Source organism: Triturus cristatus, chromosome 6 (genome assembly GCF_964204655.1).
Source record: "Triturus cristatus chromosome 6, aTriCri1.1, whole genome shotgun sequence".
NCBI classification, from domain to species: domain Eukaryota; kingdom Metazoa; phylum Chordata; class Amphibia; order Caudata; family Salamandridae; genus Triturus; species Triturus cristatus.
In genome coordinates, this window is record NC_140589.1 from 5926528 (window position 1) to 5946547 (window position 20020).

General features: G+C 41.8%; 1 pseudogene; it reads right to left on the reverse strand.

Annotated features, from left to right (window-relative positions):
- Nucleotides 1-1740: 1740 nt before the first annotated feature.
- On the reverse strand, nucleotides 1741-16612 carry LOC146813624 (vomeronasal type-2 receptor 26-like; annotated as a pseudogene).
- Nucleotides 16613-20020: the final 3408 nt, after the last annotated feature.

Genomic DNA, 20020 nt, shown 5'->3' on the forward strand with positions numbered 1-20020 from the left:
AAAATGCCCGAGTTCCTTGACGTTTAGTGTCCCTTCCTGCACAAAAACAACCCTGCATGTAACATAGGCAACCTTGCAGCATGGCACAAGGGTGCCTGCATTGACGCTATGCAGCAGATTGTGTGCCAACGCAGGCAGAGAACAGGAAAGGGCCATGCATTCATAGATATGATGCATTCCTGCCCTCTCCCTGTCACGCTGTGCAGCAAGTTGTCTAGCTGCGTTGCGTGGAAGTATGAAACATCTGGCCCTTGGTCTCCATTTATCGATACAGGGATGAGAGATTGACATGAACGAGGGACAGACATTCTAAATATTGCAATGATTTCTGACAGCCGTCTCATTCATGTAACACCTCAGCTCTTCCTACACATACAGCAGTGTGACCTGACAGAAACAGCCCCCATATCCTGAAGGAAGTATGGGAAGACCACCAATATTAGGATTCCAGCTGTTACTAAAGCAGAACAGAAAAGCAGACAGGACATTAGAAAACTTGTAGCATTGATAATGGTGTCAGAGGTTGATAGTGCACGGTTTGTGTCACCGGGTTCCATGTTATATAACGGGACGCCCGCTTAAACTACTCAGAATGATTAAACGGTATCTCTAACCGATTACCTCTAACCACAAATGTAAGTGTCACCTCTGGTATTTCATAAACCCTCCTTTGTCCAAATACCACAAATAATATGATTTCTTTTATTTTTCTTTATTGTCTACTATTGATGATAATGTACGCTACAAACATGTTATATAATATGGACGCAGTACATTGTAAGAAATTGTTCTGACTCACCGTATACAGTTCATTCTGGTCTGGAAATATCCATTTCGCTAAAGAAATATTACAGCAAAAACTAATTAGATTAATAAAATGAATGAATTCATTAATTCATACTCTTCTCTTAAACACGTAGGGCCCGATTCACAGAACTAACTTAAGACAAAATCCTAAACTTACTACCATTTTGGTATTCACAGAAGGCACTTACTCATTTCGGTATTCACAGAAGTTAGGACTCCTAAACTAAGAAAAATCCTAACTTTAAGACTTTCGGTATTCACAGAAGGCATTTAGGAGTCCTAAAGTTAGGACTACTAACTTCTGTGAATACCGAAATGAGTAAGTGCCTTCTGTGAATACCAAAATGAGTAAGTGCCTTCTGTGAATACCAAAATGGTAGTAGGTTTAGGATTTTGTCTTAAGTTAGTTCTGTGAATCGGGCCCATGCAGTGCAACTAAATCGTGATGTTTTACAACAATCAGCCACATGTAAACATATGACTGCATCCCAGGACACAGAACCATATTACAGGATGAATAACCCTTCCCTGATTGTCTTCTCTGCAGTGAACCACATACAGACGCTGCTCTTTGCGCATAAATCCTTGTCAAGTTACTTGAAGCAATAAAAGGGTGAAGCTGCATTTACAAACTCATCGCCTCAAAAGCAACTCCTTGAAATACCCAGGACACCTCCTCAATTCTTATTCAACCAATCAACAATTCCTACTCATTGAGCTGTATCAGCAGAGACTCAAAACCTTCCTTATTGGCTGCCCTAAAAAACACACCTTTTACCATAAAAATGCGTAATACTTTCTTGCAGAGAGCCCAATGGCTGTACAGAGGGATTGTAAAGTGTTTGACTCAATGTTCTGCCCCCCAACACTCTCCAAGAAAAAGCTATATTTTAATATTTAATTATGAGTGAGTTTCACACTTCCGGTGTGAAACTACAAATGGGCACATACAGTTAAACGTTCTCTGGTGTTAATGTTTGGCCTGAACAGAATGATGTAACATTTGGGAATGAATATACAGCCCAGTAGTCCAGCGCTAGAAGTCAAGATGGCAAAGACCTCCACGGCCACCATGTACCTGCCGTTCGTGCTGACATAAGCCGGGATGAAGGAGACCCTGACGCTGCAGAACACCAGCATGCTGAATGTGATGAACTTGGCTTCGTTGAATTTATCTGGGAGGTTCCTGGCCAGGAAAGCCACAGTGAAGCTGGCAAAGGCCAAGAGGGCCATGTAGCCAATCACAGTGTAGAAGGCAGTGATAGAGCCCATGTCACACAGCAGGATCTTCTTGCCAGTCTCAGAGTGCATGTCAGTGCCAGGGTGAGGTGGAGAGGTGAGCAGCCAAGAGACACAGATTGCCACTTCTCCCAGTGTGCACAAGAGGACAACAGAGCCCGACATCCGGGGTCCCAGCCATTGACTCAATTTGCTGCCAGGCCTGGTGGCATTAAAGGCAATCACTACAGTGATGGTTTTTGCTAAAACACAAGACACAGCAACAGTAAAAATAATCCCAAATGCAGCTTGTTGGACAGGTGAAGGTTGCAGGCTGCCCAATAAATAAGAGAGAGCAGAGAAAGGCCAACATTAGCGAGACAAGGAGTGTGTAGCTGAGATCACGGTTATTGACCTTCACTATTGGGGTGTCCCGGTGTCTGATAAAGATTCCCAGCGCTCCAGCAGTGACCATGGAGAAGATAATGGCCACAGTGGCCAAAGTCACACCAAGGCTATCGCTGTATGAGAGGAAGTCAATGACCTTCTGGAGGCACCCATCCTTCCTGTCATTCGGCCACTGGTCCTCGGGGCACTGCATGCATCTCTCCATGTCTGCAAGAAAGTACAAAGGATATCAGCCTTTTCCACTCTTTCAAGCTGTTACAAATATTAATTTGATAATGTAATAAAACATATTCCCACATTATTTTGAGAATGTTTCATTGGGAAAGATAAAATGATTGTCTTTGACATCTTTAGGTAGAAGGATCAGTGTCTGATTCAGGCTGGTGCTGTTCAAATGCAATCATGTGATGATCAGACCTCCCACCCTGCAACCCCAGACAGGAAACTGGCAGTAACGCTGCACCTGGTAGAACTGGTACCAGGGGTTGGAGGAAGATTGTTGGTGAACTGCTAGAGGAGCACAAAGACATTTACTTTAAATTTGTCTGGATCACCCTGTGAAATTGTGCACTTAATAGAATAAAGGCAACTTGACTCATTATTATCCCATTCTGGGTAAACGCTGTCTCTCTCCAACCACCTTACCAATTGATAAGGGTTGAGGAAGCTTTGTTATCCACTATTTGAGACCCTCTTCCCCGTTAATACAGGATCTTTACTCATATTATTCCAAGATTCCTTTCCAAACAGTAGAATCTGACAGCTAGTTAATGTGGCACATTGGATTCTGGGTCATTGTATTAGGGATGGCAATCAAAGTGTCATTAGGGAGTGGAAATGAGAACCCCCAATCAAAGTTCCAGTTATTGAAGTGTGCCTCCCTCCCAGAGCAGCTTGAGCCTGCCTCTTGCTGGAGGATAACACCCCTCAGCCTGAGATGACTGATTCACCCATTCATCACATGAAGCTCTCTGAACAATCAGCCTCAGTGGTAAATCCGTTAACAAAACAGCTGGTTATCTGAGGACACACAATAGACATTATCACCTGTACTTTGTGATGGAAATTTCAATGAAACTGAATAAGACAAATACGAATAAAGGGGAAAGAATCAAAGTCTCCAATCGCTGGTAACCAGTCTGGTCCATCACAGGCTCAGCTACTCTGGGTTAAATGTAGGAGACAAATAGGCCAGAAAGTGAAGACTGACTGAAAAAGGGCTAAAACATTCCCAAATGGAGGGTTACTGCTGCTTCCCTTTGAAGTGACGGATCCTGAAGTATCCACTTCAAACATTATTGCTACTGACATCATTTGAAAACCTAAGATGAGCTCATTTGTACCCAGGCTAATAATAATATTGAAGGTTTACGTGATTTCACTAATGAGGAGGCTGATGATGGATGTGAAGCTTCGAGGCGCCCTCTAACCAGTGTCCCCTAGCGGCCTGCAGTTGGCCACGCCCCAACAGGGCTGGCGACCGAGAGCAATTTTGGCATTAGCGTCTCCCTAATTGTCAGCAGGATGTACTATCCCATGAGTCCTGGTGAATGCCCTTGACGCCTATCTTTTACACAAGGAGCTGAAACACGTTGACTTGACATGAAGGTTTAATTACTTATTCTGGTATTTGGCCATGGCTAAATCTCTGCCACTGGCAGGAATCACCACCTCCGTCCCGGAAGCTCCGCCTCCAGCCCGGAAGCCCCGCCTCTGGGCTGGAAGCTCCGCCTCCGAGCCGGAAGCTCCGCCTCCGGGCCGGAATTTCCGGCCCGAGTGCGGACGTAAAGTTAGTAGTCGTAAATCCATTCTGTGAATTCCAAAAGTAGTAAGTGCATTCTGTGAATTCCAAAAGTAGTAAGTTCAGGATTTTCTCTTAAGGTAATTCTGTGAATCGGGCCCGATGTATTTAGAACCGAGACCTAGACCGACACAGTTTGAGGCATTGACGGAATGGGAAGACGAAATGCATGAACGAGAAAAACAAAGAAATGGTAGAAGTTATAGATATCTGTTTGGCAGATCATACGGACATGAAACACATGATGATCGAATGAAAAGATGGCGGAATGCAAGTATGACTGAGGGTATGTTTCCTGTAAGAGCGGTAGAAGAGAATGAAGGAAGAAAATGTGTGGAAAAAAGGAATAATGTGGAATCAAGAGGTTATGGAGCAAGTGAATCAGATGATGATGTGCTGGATGATGTGTTTTATAAAAAACCACCACCGTACCGACCAGACCCAGAAATATTGACACCAAGTGCCCCAATGAGAGAAACATTACGAATTATTAAAACTGAGACTATGTCACCAGATTTAGGAAAGAGAAACTCCATTAGAGAAGTAGAGAAGTCGGAGAATAGAATAAATAGTGAAAATTCAGCAGAGTTGGCCAAAACAACTCTAGAATTGACAGAGAAAATAAGAGAATTAACTAAGAATCTAGAAGCTGTAACAGTTCCTGTGACCATAGGTCCAGTAATGCCCATTTTTGAGAAACAAAAGGATAGCGAGCATTGCTTGACGGTACCATACCGGAACCATAATTTGGTTGAGAGTTCAGAACGGAGACAAATTGGGGGGGAAAGACAATAAATATGTTTGAACAAAATGTTTCAAATAATCCATTTATAAATCAGAATTATGCTGAAAAGAGTAGAACGACAGTAGAAACATTATTGGAACCCCAGAGAAATCCGGAACAAGGTAGCATAGAAAACCCAGTAGGACCTTCTGTGGAAGAACTAAGTGAATTGTTAAGAGGGTTACAGAAACAAGATAAAGAATCCCAGTCAATAGATGTGGCTAAGTTACGGATGGTATTGGAAGAATTAATTGTAGGGACTATACCTGTAGAAAAATTGAAAAATTATCAGGATGAGGAATTGTTATTCCTGTGTAAAAGTGTGACATGGAGAGCGAAAAATCTACATGAAAGACTAGGAGAAGTTGCAAATGAAATGGGTATAGATATTGATAAGGTAAAAGCCTTACAGAAACTCTATCGAGTTGATTTTACTGAAAAAGACATTGAAAATCTGAACACCACAGGACAGATAGGCCAAATTAAGGACATCATCATTTTGTTGAGAAAATGGGGAGATGTGGATAAATGGAGAAGTAAATGGTATAGAAAGCGTAATGAGGCTTCAGAAAAGACAGTTTCGGCATTTCCTGTTAGATAGAAAGAAAAGGCAGTAACTGAATACCCCATGAGGGAGATTCCAGGAGGAGGATATGTACACGTCCCAAGGACAAGACAGGACATTTTATCATTTACAAATGATTTCCCTCGACTACGCGAAAAGCCTGTCGAGTGGTACCGACAGGTAGACAGATTTGTAAAATTGTCGAAAGTACTATGGATAGATTTGAATAGTCTATTTGATATAATAGTACTGGCAGATTTGTGGACAGAGTGCAAGTTGATGATCAACTGGCCAACTCAAGAGTACCCTAGGGATCCTAAGACAGGAGCTCCGGACCCTGAGGTAATGAAGAAGTATGAACAGGTTATGGTATTTTTGAAAAACAAAGTTCCCCCCAAAGAAACAGATTGGGTTAAAATTGATCGAACACATCAGGAAGGAAAAGAATCAGTACATGCATACTATGAGAGGCTAATTCAAGCTTTTAAGCAGTTCAGTGCAGATGAGAACCTGAGTGATAAGGATTTGAGTCATTTCGTATACAGATTTGTATATGGTTTACGCCCAGAAATTGGTGACATGATAAAACAGCATACGGTTGATTGGCAGAATAAGAAAATAGATGAAGTATTGAGACATGCTAAATATTTCAGTGATGAAATTGAGGCCAAACAGCGAAAATTAAAAGAAAAGTCAATGTGGGCACAAGGTGAAGGTAGCTGAAAGGCAGGAAGCTCAGTTGGTTGAACAAGCAAATAACCCAGGAACTAGACCGAAATTTGGCCCAGGAAAAGGGAAAGGTAATATAGAAGAAGCTAAAAAGAAGGTTAGGGCATTGGAAATCCGAGTGTAAATTTCCTCCAAGTACTAATAATGAAAATCCATCATTGAATCCACAGGTGCAGAATGAGGTGAGTGGCCAACTGCAGCAACTGCAGCAGGTGGTTACCTCACAGAATCAGGTGCAAAAACCACCTTTCCCGCAGAGCAGAAACACTCAGAAGTATAGTAATGAATCGGGATTCTACAATGAAGAACAGGTAAATAAACCGCAACGCGCTCGCGCTGGTTCGCAGTATTGGCTGCAACGCGATGAGAGTGACTCAGAAGGAAGCCATTGACGGTGCCGAAGGGAGGAAGAAGAGTGCGTACTTGGCGCAACTCTAGAAGTAGACCAGACAGGACCATTTGTAGATGGGAGGGTTAATGATGAAAATATCACTTTCTTAGTGGATACTGGTGCTACTCGATCAACTGTTAGATCAGCTGATGTTAAGAATCTTCCTCTTTCGGATGGAACAATCCAAGTAGTTGGTGTGTCCAACAGACAGATAAAGACATTTTTGACAGAACCGGTAAAAGTTAGTATTGGGAAATTTTCAGAGATGCACCGCCTTGTTGTGTGCGACACCAGTCCTGTGAATTTATTAGGTAGGGACCTGTTGTGCAAAATGAATTGCACCATATTCTGTACTCCAGATGGAATAGCATTTGAAACACCAGATTAGGATGTACTATATAAAATGACCATAGCTAATTGAGAAGATGAGGTTACTGAGACTTATGCAATATTCAACCCTGATGAATTACCCAAAGAATTGAAGCAGTCAGTAAAAGCGGAAGTATGGGATTTTACCAGAGAAGATGTAGGGTTAATGAGAAATATAGATCCTGTGAAAATAACTGTGAAGGAAGGAATAAGCTATCCAAACGTCCCTCAATATAAATTGACACCTGAGATAATTGAAGGAGTAACCCCAATAATTGAGAAAATGATCAAGCAAGGAATCCTAAGAGAAATAATGAGTAGTCCATTTAATTCACCCATAATGGGACTGAAAAATCCTAATGGAAAATTCAGGATAGTACAGGATTTGAGAAAGGTAAACAAAATTGTTGTGTCATGCTGCCCCATTGTGCCAAATCCATCAGTGATTTTGTACCAGATTCCCCATGATGCGGAATGGTATACAGTAATTGATCTGTGCCATGCTTTCTTTTCTATCCCATTACATCATGACAGTCAACAAATTTTTGCATTTCGGTTTGGAGAGAGGATTTTGGCATGGTGTCGAATCCCACAGGGGTATACAGAAAGCCCCTCAATATTTAATCAATTGCTGAAGAAATCATTGGAAAGTCTGCAAATGCCCGAAAGCTCAGTACTAGTTCAGTATATCGACGACCTTTTGGTGGCGTCGAAAACACGTGAAGCTTGTGAGGTAGACACTATAGCACTACTAAATCATTTGGCAGATGGAGGACTGAAAGTGTCACCAGCAAAATTGCAGTATTGTAAGAAGGAAGTACAATATTTGGGACATAAAATTGAGAAAGGACTGAGGAAAATAACGATAGACAGGATCAGAATCATAAAAGGAATGAGAGCTCCCATGACTCAAAGAGAGGTGAGAATGTTTCTGGGAATGGTAGGGTACTGCCGTCAGTGGATTAGTAATTTTTCCCTGATCGCAAAGCCTTTGGTGCGTTTGACCAGGAGTGATGTAAAAGATCCCCTGGAATTGAACAAAGAAGAATTGGCAGCATTCAAACGATTGAAGGAGGGTTTGTGTGAAGCACCAGCACTAGGCATGCCTGATTATGAGAAAGAGTTTGAGTTGTATTGCAGTGAGAGAAATGGATGTGCACTTTCTGTGTTGATCCAGAAACATGGAAGATTGAGGAGACCAATTGCGTACTTTTCATCAATGCTCGACCCAGTGGCTGCAGCTTTACCTGGGTGTTTGAAGGCAGTGGCTGCAACATGTCGAAGTTTGGAGCAGAGTGAAGGAATTGTGATGGGATATCCATTAAGAGTGTTTGTACCTCATGATGTGGTGATTCTTTTAACAAGGAGTCGTACTCTGTATATGACACATGTGAATCCTGCAATTTTGTTACCAGATGCTGAGAATGTGGAAGTGAGAGATGAAGCAGATCATGATTGTGTGGATGTGCTTGAGTATTGCACAAAACCACGACCAGATATAAAGGATGTACCACTGCCTGAGAGTGATTTTGTGTTGTTTGTTGATGGGTCATGTTTGAGAACAGATGAAGGAGTACTAAGTGCAGCATATGCAGTATGCACGGTTGCAGCAGTGATGGAAGCATCTTACCTGAAAGGAGTGAGATCAGCTCAAGTAGATGAACTTGTTGCTTTGACTAGAGTATGTTAAATTGGGAAGAGTGTGAGAGTGACTGTGATAACTGACAGCCAGTATGGCTTCGGGGTTGTCCATGATTTTGGCCAACTTTAGCTACAAAGAGGTTTCCTGACCTCAAGTGGAACCCCTATTAAGAATGCTGAAGTGGTTGGAAAATTGATTGAGGCGATACAGCTGCCTAAACAATTGGCTGTGGTGAAATGTGCTGCCCATGGTCAGGGTAGTGATTACATCACTACCGGAAATAGGTATGCTAATGATATGGCACAGTATTGTGCACGGAATCAGTATTCAGTCAATCGGGCAAAGGAAAAGGAAATGTTTTCTTGCTCAGTAATGTTTACTAACGTTGTGGGAACTTGGGAAGAAGTGAGGCAATTGCAGGAAATGAAACAGTGGATAAAAGCAGGGTGTGCACCAAGAGAAAAGGACCGTGTGTGGGTCTATCGAGATGGAAGACCAGTAATGCCTGATAGCATGATGTCTACCATGGCACGGATGTATCATGGCCAGGGGCACATAGGGAGAGATGCTATGATCAGGTCTTTTAAGCAGACCTGGTACAATCCAAAATTCAGACTTGTAGCAGAAAGTCTATGCCAGAGATGTCTAATATGTCAGCAATACAATCCTGGAAGGAAGACAGTGGTGAGTCTAGGAACCATAGGCCGAGAAGGAGGGCCTTTCACTAAAATGCAGGTGGATTTCATTGAAATGCCTCCATGTAACAGATTGAGGTATGTTCTGGTCATAGTCTGCTTGTTCTCCAGGTGGGTGGAAGCATTTCCAACTAGACGAAATGATGGGATGACAGTGGCAAAGCTACTCTTAAGAGAATTCATCCCCAGGTTCGGGTTCCCAGTGACCCTTGAATCAGACAGAGGAGGACATTTCCATAATGAGATCATAAAATTGATTAGTGAAGCATTGAATGTACAACAAAAATTACATTGTGCCTACCTACCAGAGGCTTCTGGTGTGGTTGAACAGATGAATGGTACAATTAAAAATAGAATTGGAAAAATGTGTTTGGCCACAGGTATGAAATGGCCTGATGTCTTGCCTCTAGTACTAATGACAATCAGGGCGATACCAGACAGAACTACAGGGTTAAGTCCACATGAAATAATTATGGGACGAGCAATGAGGCATGTGTACATTCCAGTCAACAAGCTGATGACAATAACTGATGACACGGTGTTGGAATACTGTATAGGCCTGGCTGACGCAGTTCATTCTGTGTTTCATCAGGTTGGAGCGGATGCCACCACCCTTGAAAGGAAGCCAGCCCATGATCTGAGCCTAGGAGACTGGATAAGGATAAAAGTCCACAGAAGAAGAAACTGTTTGGTTCCAAGGTGGGGAAAACCAAGACAAGTTATTTTGACCACGACAACAGCTGTGAAGTGTGCTGGATTGAAAAACTGGATCCATGCCAGCCATACTTTGAGGATACCAAATCCAGTGGACAGCAAAGATAAAGAGTACTATGACTCAGAGTCAAATACTGAATCGGAGAACGAAGAGCTAAAAACACAAGAGAACTCTGAAAGGGGGGAAACAGAACTGAATCAAAAGGTAGTCCCCAGAAGTATCTCTCTGAGAAGAAGATTACAGATTTTTGATACCAGTTCAGATTCTGAAAACGAACAAGGAACACAAGGTCCTCAAAAGGAACACAGAAAGAAGAAGGGAAAAGTCAATGAAGAGACAGTAAAAGAAAGTCAGGAGAAGGAAGTTTCAGATGAAAGGCTGAGGAAAATTCCACCAGAAATAAGCAATTTAAGTGAACAAGGGACAGGTACAGAGAGAGAGAGACAGATTGCAGAAGACCCCCGAGGAGGAGTAGGGAACTGCAACACCCAGCTAGGTGAAGGGATAAGTAGTCAGCAGGAAGATTGCGTGCCGGAGACCCGAGGAGGGACAGAAGTAGGGAAAACAAAACAAGTGGTGGAAAAAGAAGTCGTTGAAAAGGAAAGACAAGTTGAGACAGAATCTGAAGAGAGTGAAAACGAAATACATGAAGGTCGAGTTCTAAGGAAAAGGCTTGGAGAGAAAAAAAATAATAAAGAAAGTAAACAGAAAAGAGTTAAAAAGGATGAAGTGTGGCCAAACAAAGTAAAGAGATTGAGATATCGGTTGACACGAGTGAGATCACCGAGAGCTGAACAGGTGAATGAAGTGACCAGCCAAGAAAAATCGAAAGAAGAAACAACTGAGAATAAAGAGAATAAAAGAACAAGGAAACCTAACCAGAAGTATAAGTCACCGGAATGGACGTACGTGGTGCTACCTGAAAAAGAAGAAGAGGCAGATAATCAAGAAAATCCAGAGGAGGTTTTACTGAAAGCGGTCGAAGAAGAAGAAGCAGGAATCCTGAGAGTCATCTTTTCCGATATCGGAGAAGAAGAGACGGAAAATCAGGAAATTCTGTACTTGGATGAACAGAAAGAAGTGAAAAACGATAAAATGCCAAATTGAGAAGATCTAGAAAACTACTGATGAAAAGAATATCAAATTGAGTCAAAAGATAGATACTGGTAGAACCAAGTAGGGGCTTAGAGCCTAATGTTAGGAAACTAGTTGTGAAAGTAAAAGAGGCTAAGTCAAAAGACACAGTCCAATTTAACAAAGATGGCTAACATAGATAGTAGCAAAAGTAGATGTACATTCATGAAAAGATGGTGTTAAATGTGTTGTTGTTGTACAGGATTAATAATGCTTCTGTGGAGTATACTCGCTCTACTTATTCAAGGTTACTATAGATACATTAGAAGGACACACTGAAAACATTACTAATATAGAGAAGATTCAAAAGGTAGTTCCGACTAGAATAGATAATAATTATTTGCATAAAGATAGGTCTATTAATGATTTTTCAAATAATGTGTTTTCGAAGTTATTGTATGAATATGTAAAAACCATGGACGTAAGGGACTGCTACGTATGCATGCAGTTACCTGCATCTGTTTCAGAGGGAGTGACTTATCATCACCTTCCAGCAACGTATGGAATAGCATGTAGTGTGATAGCTAGCCTATTTTATGAGACAGGTAAATTAGAATATTATTTTTCAGATGTAGATAACATTTTTGCGCAAGTACCTGCTAATAACAAACGAAATAAAGTAAGACCTGCTAAAGTATTAGGTGAATTTTTCTTAGAAACTAAAGAACTAACATTAGAATATATTTTTAGAAATAATTTGACTTGCAGTTTGAAGAAAGAGGAAAAGACATTCTTAGACATGGTTGGAGAAAGAAGATAGATAATGCAAAGAAAAGTGGCAGAAGGGAAAGGGGAGAAAACAGTCTGGGATATAGAAAATGAAAAACATTTGAAGGGTGAAGCTAGTCCATCTATAGCTTTAGATTGGCCTCAGAAAGGGAAGATGTGTATTAGAAGGGATTAAACTGCATATGATAATTATTTTGTAGGTAATACTGAGTGCCATGATACATACCGAATCATGGGTGGATGGGGATTTAAAGGTGGAAGAGATCCAGTTTTCCCTGGACTATATTTTATCTGTGGGAACAGGGAACAGGGAATATTATCGTTTGCCAGACCATTGGTATGGCACATGTTACGTAGGCCTGGTTTTTCCAAAAATCTTTCACATGGACAGAGGAGAAGATGGTGTACATAGTTTAGGTAATCATTTAGTACGTAGTAAAAGAGAATCCTGGACAGAGATTATAGGTGATATCTTTGGAGCATTGATACCAGCAGTGGGAATATCTTTGAATGCAGACAAAATTAGAAGATTATCAACAGTAGTGGATCGCTTGTCAACAAGCACCGCTGGAGGATTTATATTGGTATATAATGAAATGGTTGCCATGCGTGCTATGGTAATGGAAAATCGACTTGCCCTTGATATATTATTGGCGAAAGAGGGTGGAGTCTGTGGAATGCTGAAAGTTCAACATTGTTGCACTTACATTCCAGACGAAAGTAAAGATTTGAAAGTTTATATTAAAAATATTACTGAACTGCATGATGAAATTGCACCACTGGAGGTTGAACGTGTTTGGGAAAGGATTGGTAGGAAAATAGCTGCTATTAAGAATTTATTAGTTAAAATAGGTAGTACATTTATAGGTAAAATATTGTTTCCATTAACATGTGTGATTTTCATATTACTAATATTAAGATTAGGGTGTATGTGTTGTAAAAATAAGAAAACAAAGAATAGAATACAAAGAGAAAAACTAAAAAGAAAAGCAAAGGATCCAGATAGAGATTTAGAAGAGATAACTTTAGAAGAGTGGAAGGAAAGCATGTATAAAAAGGCAAAAAGAGATGAAGAAGAAACCGAATTATGAATAAGAGCAAGAATATATTTTGAGTTTCCCTAAAAGGGGTAAATACATTTAGTGTTGTTGTGGTGATAAAATCACCAAAGGGGGGATTGCTAGAGCGGGTTCTATCTTAAAAATTTGGTATACCCTCTTCATTTCGCATGTTTAGATTAATAAGATTAATTGATTAATAGTAATCGTACTAACAGGATTGCTGTGGAATTTAATCAACTTTACTAATATAAAGAATACACGTGGGAATTGCATTTGCATGGCCTAACTAATACGTAAACTAAAATGTGTACGCATATTGATCATAGACAAACAGAATATTACATATTATATGTTGCTTACGTGATGTATTTGTAATTTGTGCTTTATTAATGTGAGTATAACCCGCATTGAGTGTTGCTTTTGCTAGATAAATACACACACATATGGGTATTAGTAAGGGGATAACATTGTATTAGTAATTTCCATGTATTAATTACGTTTTTGTGTCTCTTTGCTTAAGTTGACCATTTGGAGTGGCCACAAAATGGCTGACATCCCTATTTGACGAGATGACTTCATTGAGAAGGTCTCTGGGTGAAGTGCGCATGCGTCATCAACAGCAGCGGTGGCCTTACAGTGACCCTAATCCGATTGTGCCTACCAAGGTTACACCAGGCAACAGGCCAACTTCCCCTGAAAGAACAATTAAAAGATACATTTGCCCACGGAAATAAGAACTACACCTAAAAGAGACATTTTCCGTATGGGAAAGAGGTGGAACAGATTTTGTCAACCAATCAAAAGCATTCAAAATATTACTCGTTACTTTTGGAATGTAATTTTACTATAAAACAGCATAGAATAGAGCGGTTGCGAGTCGAGAGCCTGATTTCGATTTCCTGACGTTATGCTGACGGACAGGACGGTGACACTGCAGGACAGCTGTTTCCAAAGACTCTGACAGATTGAATTGATGACCAAGATTTTGACTTAGAGGACGACTTTTAGCCAGAATAGGTAAATATGATGGTCTTCTGCTTGATTAAACAAAAGATTTGTTTTTCAATTATTTAGATAAAGATTTAAGATTTATTACAATAACTGTATTGGGTCGTTATTATGAAAAGTGTATTTATGTAAACAAATTATGGATTTAGTTATCACTTTAACCAGCAGCTAGCTGATTCATGGCCTATTCATGGGAGGAGCATTAAAAGGTGAAGTTTAGGCCTTAATAATAGAAAAAGGTAGGGAAATCTATTGTTCATTAGGGATAAATAAGTACTTCCTTCCATTACAGCGAATGGAACAATCACCTCCTTGGAAACAGGTTAATAGAGGATGAATGTTGGTGTTATGGGCCCCACCAGCGAATGTAGTGATTGAGTTTGATCTATGATCTGTGACGAAGGGAGGGATTTTGCATTCCGCGCTGCATCAGAGGCGGGTGTCCTGGGGCAGAGCGAATTTGCGGCTGCCCTGGGGGCAGCGTAAACACCATAATGTGGCGCATTATCACCTTTTGAAAAGTGCGCCATGCGCGAACAGTGATAATGTGTAATACGGCCCTAGGTGTAAAGTTAGACTTTAGGTCTATGTTTACCTTTGTGAACCAGCCCATGAGGCTTCACTCACATGTTGGTCCCCCGAGTGCAGGATTTGATTGGGACTAATTTCTGTTCTTCTAGTAAAAAAGACTTTTACAACCGTATTCCAGATGGTTGCTTTGTTGCAAGCTCACACTCAATACAATCGGCTTAGGTTGCTTATGGAAACAAGCCAATGATAGAGGCTATATGCCTGACTATTTATTATTTAAAGTTACGACAAAGGCAACTGGTCTGACATATTGATTGTGAGAAGCGTATTTTAAGTCAATCGGCATTAGAGCTTGGATTGCTATTATAATTTTTTTTGTTTCATAGAATCTAACAGATCACTTTAATAGGCGAGGGCTTTGGTATTTCTGCCGCCTTAGGTCTGATCTGTTTGTTATGAAAGTTATGATAAACCAATCGGGGTTGATTGTGAAAAGCATATCTTAAAATCAGGGCTAGTTTAAGGGTGGGTTTTTATCCCTCTATATTGAAGCCTACGGATAGGTATTTTGTCACATGAAATGGTGGACGACCTTCGTAGGAAATGATTTTAGTGTTGGGCACTACCTCTGTCAAATCCTCGAGGGAGAAATGCACTGTAATAATTGTAATATTTCTTGTTAGGATCTCTTAGATATCAGTCAGGATCAAGTAATTAAAGTCATTAATTATTGCATCCCTCCATATATATATACATTTATAACCCTACAGATACATAGAAAGACTTTGGCTCCACTCTCTTCTACCATTGGTCTGTCTGAGTGTCAGGACACTCTGCTTCCACCCATGACAGGGACCTGCGTGGGGTGAGGGTTCAGTCTTCATCTGATCATTTCTCCACCAATTCAGATTGAGTCTTTTTCATAATGAAATTGGTTATTCACCACTTTGGACTTTTACCGACCCAAGCACTGAGGACCAAACTATCAACGGAATGAGGTGAGGTGAATGGAATGAATGTGAATCTTCTTTGAATATTATAACACCAAAAGCTCTCTTCTGTGAGGGTGGTTTGAACAATGTCCAGGTGTCTACTGTGAGGAAGCTTCCGTGCTCTCTGTTCTGAGAAGTAACGGGATGCTATCCTAGATACATCTGGCTCACTTGATGGCATCGGTTGCATGATTTTGGCCTCAGTAAGTGCACAATGTGTGGTCCTATGACTGGGTTCAGATCAGTGGATTTATTGTTGTCTTCCAGGTTAGGAGGGATGACACGATGAAGTGGAAGTGCCTCTTCTCTAACACTCATTTAATTAGGATAATATTGGCCATGTCACAAGAGAGTAGTACAAACGTCTATCACACTTTCCACAAGGCATTTAAGGTAGGTCCCTGAGTGAAGGTGTGTCCCTTAGTCATGTTATTCCGGACATACCCTCAGGTCATGCACATCACATCACCCATCCTGGTACATCACACTCCCCCCATCAGAAGGGAGCAGAGAGATGATGCATGTCACTTATTTAGGGTAGAAGATCAATGTCCTTTGAACAGCTGATTGCTGAAGGTCTTATTCAATAGTCATCATAGAACTGTGCATATTTTTAGTTTGTGTCTTGCATGGTGGTGAAGTTGTAATGTTTCTAAGTGTGACTCTGTGGATTAGTAAAGATCGCTGATATCCTTATCCTGCTTCTGTGGAAGATGAAAGATGTAATGTGGTATTGTACATGTTGATAACAGAATGGCGGTGGTGGGAGTAGCAGATCGCATACCACATAAACACCCTTATTTCCTATCCTAGCAAGTGTTATGTTGCAGGCGCTGCTCACCTTCTGGACCTTAAATATGAGTTCCCCCTAGTGTTGGACATGTATTTAACACTTCAGAGTATGAATGTTTCACTCACCAGTCCTATTTGAATACTCTCCTTCTGCACACAGCGCACAGTAATAGCAGCAAATGGGCTTTTCTTTTATTGGCACCTTGCGGTACCCAGGAAGGCAGCTCTCACTGCAGACAGAGCGAGGAGTCTGTGAGGAACACGAGAGAAAAGAAGAAGCATTACATGTGCAATACTTAATTTGTGCAGTGGCTGCTAGAAGCCAGCCTGAACCATCTTTCACCACTGGCCCTTATTTCAATTTGAATTTATCATTTCAGCCAAGATTGTATGCAGTACCATGGCCTACCAGGTGGTGGTGCTATGCTAGTTGCCTGCCCCCATATAGCCAGACTTCTCTTTTTCAGTGTTATAATATATAATCATATGTTTTCATGTGTACCAGTTTATAATAACTGCATGCAGCTTGTCAGACTTCACTTTAGTACAATCAATTAAAAAACAAAGCACACAGATGTGAGTTTTCCTGCATTGTGACATTAAACTCTGGGGATGGTAGGCTGCAGAAGCAGGTATTGTACTCATAGCTGCAACCACTCAGGTGCCAGCTCACTTGTTCATACACTGATTTGTGAGTGAGAGAGCAGTTCGAGGGTCGTGTGCTTCTACTATTGGCGGCTGGGAGGTGCTCGACACACATCGCCCATGCAGAGTGCATAGGTGCAGATATAGGGTGTGTAGGAAGAATAACTGGAACATGAGAATATAATGTACAATAAGGAATTTAGGAGAGGCAAGGACAGGAACATGAAAAAACACAACTACAAAAAGGTAAGCCTTTTGTAACTCACAAAAGTAACACCCACATCTACTCCATGGACTACAGTAATACTACAGTAAAAAGAAGCTTAAATCTACACCAGCAAAGCCATGGAGTAAGTCATACACTTTACATGAGCACACATGGATACTGGAATTGAATCATACTTTAACTAATGCAGGCAGGGAATAACAATGCCAGCATACAGCACAACTCCTAAAGAACTAAGAAGAAAAGAAAACAGCGGTCTTATCATATTAGACAATCTATACATCAATATACATCATATTGTACATATGTAATGAAATAAAATAAAATAAAGTTAATAAGAAATAGTCATATAATTGAATATGCATATAGACATCTATGTAAACTGCATTATAAACATTAATATTAATTGGAAAAAGTGTGGAAAAAGGCCATATAACTCTATACATTGCAACCACTAAGACACATAACATGTTAGAGCTACAAACAGATGCACAAACAGAAAATTACTAAGATGTAAATTTTTAAACAATAATATAAATTCTCATAAATTATTGTGTATTAACACTACTTCATACATACTTCAATCAATCAATCAATCACATAATTTGTAAAGCGCACTACATACCCGTGAGGGTTTCAAGGCGCGGGGGGGGGGCAGCTGCTATTGGTCGAAGAGCCAGGTCTTGAGTTGTCTCCTGAAGGTCAGCAGGTCTTCGGTCTGTCGCAGGTAGAGGGGAAGGTTGTTCCAGGTCTTGGCGGCGCGATGGGAGAAGGACCTGATGCGTGGGACCGTGGCCAGGGCGTGGTCAGCGGAGCGGAGATTCCTGTTGGGTACGTAGAAGGAGAGTCCACTGTTGAGATAGGCTGGGCCGGTTTTGTGGAGTGCTTTGTGTGCGTGGATCAGGAGTTTGAAGGGGATTCTTTTGTCGACGGGAAGCCAGTGCAGGTTCCTCAGGTGGGGGGTGATGTTGTCATGGCATGGGACGTCGAGGATCAGGCGTGCGGAGGCATTCTGGATTCTCTGTAGTCTGCTGATGAGATTGGACGAGGCTCCGGGCATAGAGGGCGCTTCCGTAGTCGAGTCTGCTGCTGACTAGGTCCTGGGTGACTGTTTTCCTCGTGTTGGTCGGAATCCATCTGTAGATCTTGCGGAGCATGCGGAGAGCGTTGAAACAGGTGGAGGAGACTGCGTTGACTTGTTTGGTCATGGAGAGCTTTGAGTCGAGGATGACTCCCAGGTTGCGTGCGTGGTTGGTGGGGGCCGGGGGGGACCCCAGTGATGTGGGCCACCAGGAGTCGTCCCATGCAGAGGGGTTGGATCCGAGGATGAGGATTTCCATTTTGTCTGTGTTCAGTTTGAGGTGGCTGTCCTCCATCCAGTCGGCGACGACCTTCATTCCCTGGTGGAGGTTGGATTTGGCGGTGAGGGGGTCCTTTGTGAGGGAGAGGATCAGCTGAGTGTCGTCGGTGTAGGAGATTATGTTGAGGTCTTGCTGTCGGGCGATGCGTGCTAGTGGTGCCATGTAGACGTTGAGCAGTGTCGGGCTGAGGGAGGATCCTTGAGGGACGCCACAGATGATATCAGAGGCCTTGGTTCGAAACGGGGGAGGCGGACTCTCTGCGTTCTGCCGGAGAGGAATGTGGTGGTCCAGTCCAGTGCCTTGTTACGGATCCCTGCGTCGTGACTTGAAGACACATCATTTCACATTGAATGTTCTAAACAAACAAACACAGTCAGAGACACACAGTGACACACAGGACGTCTGATGCTTGTGTCCTGATTACATCTTCTTCCAGCACAATAAGAGAAGCAGAGCTCAGAGTCTGGTTTCTGTTTGTACGCCCCAGCGGTACTGTTTTCCATGTGTGTATTTCTTTATTGAGGTGATACTTGTTTTCCTAATTTGCAATTTGAAGTTCTAAATACAATAGTCAAAATTCACCGCTGAGGCAATGTAGATTAGGTTTGATGGATTTACGCCTAAGGCCATATTCCATAAACTGCCCTGGGAGCACAACAGCCATTTGCACACGCTTTGCGTGCCCCAGGGCACTCGGTCCCTTCTGTAATACTGAAAGTGCTGGCGCACTTAAAGCATCAGCGCTATCTGCAGGGGGTATTCCCTTATTTGCATGGGGGCGTGCTGCATGCAAATGAGGGAATCCCTTTGCCTCTGCGCCCGCGGCATATTACAGAGGTGGGCTCAGAATCAAAGAAGTCCTCAGGAGGTGCACTGAGAGTGCACCGTCTAAAAAGAGGCGCGCTGTTAGTGTGCTCCCTGATGGCAGCCCTCTGGAGGCAGGAAAGGGGGTGCCATGAACCCCCCAGTCATTCACTGTACCCATCTGCATGGGGATCTCTAACACTTCAAAAGTGCGGGCGGGTTGGCACCTGCACTGTGAAATCTCTGAGCGACTGTAAAGCAGCAGTTCCTTTTTTCACAGGAATGCGCTTGCCCATAGCAGCATGAGTTTGCGGCTGCCCTGGGGCAGTGCATCCATGGTAATAGGGTGCATTTTTGCTGTTTGTGCATAGGTCCTTTATTTCGAGTCTTGCCGCGGTGTTACATTCTAAAGGGCAGCATAGGGATCACTGACATAACATTGATGCATACAATATCGAGATACAAAAATATCAGAAAATAGATATTGATAATGAAAATATCGACTTCCTAAACTGGACTAGTAAAACAGAAAATATCAACAACACAAACATCGTTGTTAAAAATATAGATTTTTACCAATACTGAAAACACAAATGTCAGAAACAAAAATATG